Source organism: Branchiostoma belcheri, unplaced genomic scaffold (genome assembly GCF_001625305.1).
Source record: "Branchiostoma belcheri isolate BF01 breed outbred unplaced genomic scaffold, Haploidv18h27 scaffold1051, whole genome shotgun sequence".
Lineage (NCBI taxonomy): Eukaryota > Metazoa > Chordata > Leptocardii > Amphioxiformes > Branchiostomatidae > Branchiostoma > Branchiostoma belcheri.
In genome coordinates, this window is record NW_017802438.1 from 1 (window position 1) to 2,538 (window position 2,538).

Genomic DNA, 2,538 nt, shown 5'->3' on the forward strand with positions numbered 1-2,538 from the left:
GGGAGGTTGAATGAGAGTGCACAGGTTGCATGGGGGTGCGCAGGGTGCGTGGGAGTGCACAGGGTGCGTAAGAGTGTGCAGGGGTGTGTGGGAGTGCCTTAGGTTGAGGTAGAAAGAATGAGAGTGCAAAGGGGTAACGTTATACGTAAAATGAATTGCTTATGATACATAGGGTATACAAGTTGTAGTAATGTATGCACGTGCTTGCATGTATGAATAAATCTTGCATATATTAATGAATTATATTTGCATATATGGGAAAATACCATGCTCCCGTTACCAAGTTTTGGTATGGTTCTACTTACCCTAGTTGAGCACTTCAGCAGAATGTGTCTGTCCCCCCAAAAATGGGCATAGCACTTCTACTGAACATGTTGTTTAAGGTCATGTCTGTGTATGTACGGATGACATCAGATCTGTAGTTTTAAAACATTGTATCAAGAAGAGTATGCCACGGACAAAATTCTGATGTAATGTTGACTAAATGTCCAGCAGAAAGAATGGTTTCGTGCAGAAGCAGTCTTTTCTACAAATGTGCTCCCTATATGCAATGTTTGATAATGGGTATTCCAATTTTGTGCCAAACAACTTTTCAATTATTATGAAACTAAAAGGGAAACAACATAGTCCTGGAAAGGTTTATCAACAGAACATAATCACTGACAAATTATGATTTTATTTCACAGTCCAAGTTTAAGCAACCAGATGCACTCTCAGGGGTAAGTCAAGGTAAGTACATGTATCAATCAAGGTAAAAAGTAGAGACATACCTTGTGAATTGGTTTACTTTCCCATAAACTTTTCTACATCGATTCAGTTTATAGTGACTAAAATGTACCCAAGCATCTTTGATATAATTGCTGTACAGTACCAGTACACCATATGCTATCCCAGTTATCAGTCATACCTGTTTTTGTTTTAAATGTTATCAGGCCATGGACTGATGGAGTTGAACATTCTGAAGGGGAAGGACTTGGAAGCCAAAGACATGAATGGTAGGCAGCTCTTCAGTATTTGTTGTGGAAAGTGTAACTGTTAATTGCATTTATCCTAGGATTCCAAAGGTGCATTTATAAACTTCACTAATGGAAAATGCATAAACTTAACTAATGAAAATGCTCATAAATTCTCAGAGCAGTTAAGATTAGGTTGGTGATGGTTTAACATCCTAGTAAACAATACTCAGAGGTAATACAAACAGAGTTAGAGTTTGAATTACCTAACAAATACTTTTGGGTGGTGCTGCTGTAGTTCAGAAGAGTTGTTTTGGAATTACAAACATTTGGAACACATGTACAGTCCATTGTACATGTACTTAGTGCTGCGTACACGGCGGTCGGTTGCTAGGCTAAAAGTCGCATTACTAGGGAGGTATCGGGTTACAGAACGTGTTCGAACGTGGCCGCGCGGGAGTCCCAGGCCGGCCCGGGGGCAACGGGTAAAATTTGAAAATAAACAAAAGTAATTGGAGAGTAAATACTCGTCAAAATAAAATGTAATAAGTGATTTTGTTTACCTCAAATGTTATTCTTGCACTGTCTTTGCTCCACTTTGTGTACATTTGCTTCCAAATGAGATCAATTTCGGATTTCAAAAAGGGTTCACGAGAACCAAACAACTGATTTTAAGAGGCCCCGAAAATTAAAAATAAGGTTAGATTTTTGGATTTTTTGAAATATTACAGTAAATTTAAACTTTCTGTCTTAGGATTTTTTTATTTTTTAACTAAAACTCGACTTACAGTCAAAAGAAGAGCTAAAAACGCAGTGTTTTAACTTTAAATACCGATAATTCATAATCGCGGCCATATTTAAAAAATCCCTAAGACAGAAATCTGCGGAAATCGTTGCTCTTCCAAACAAGCCCTCAATGAGGTAATTTGAGCGATTTTTGGGAATGGTTAAAATACCATGTTTGCACGCGTGCTATGACACTTGGATATGGGGACCTGGATTTTATAACAGCGTATACAAGAATTCTGACCTTTAAGGTCACCCACGATGACGGCAGTAGCTTCGTTACATGTTACATATCCACAATAAAATCACGGCATAGATGTAATGTTTTGAAAACGGTTCATATTTGTGGAAAGGTGGATTTTTCCTGTTCCGTGGTTCCCAAGTAAAAAAGGGCTTGAAGTAGCCGGTTGTAGCGGCTTTACTGTAAATGACCGCGGGTAACCCCGGATCGAACGCCCGCTCTATTCGAATGACGTCATATCGAACAAGATTCGCGGGTTCGGGGGATTCGATCTCCATAGTAGCGGATTGGGACTTTTGGGCCCAAATCTGACCATCGTGTTTGTTGTGGTTTAGCTACGAATATGATTCTGTTATTTTTTCCACGGAAAGAAATGACGAAAGGTAAGGTGTTTGGGGTCGGATGGCGTAGCGGTAGCGTATTCGGCTCAGGACCAAGAGGTCCCGGGTTCGAATCTTGACATGCCACCGATCTTGTGCCCTTGGGAAAGGCACTTTACACGACTTTCCTCACTTCGCTCAAGTACAAAATTAGTATTGTACTGCCCCTCGTGTTGGT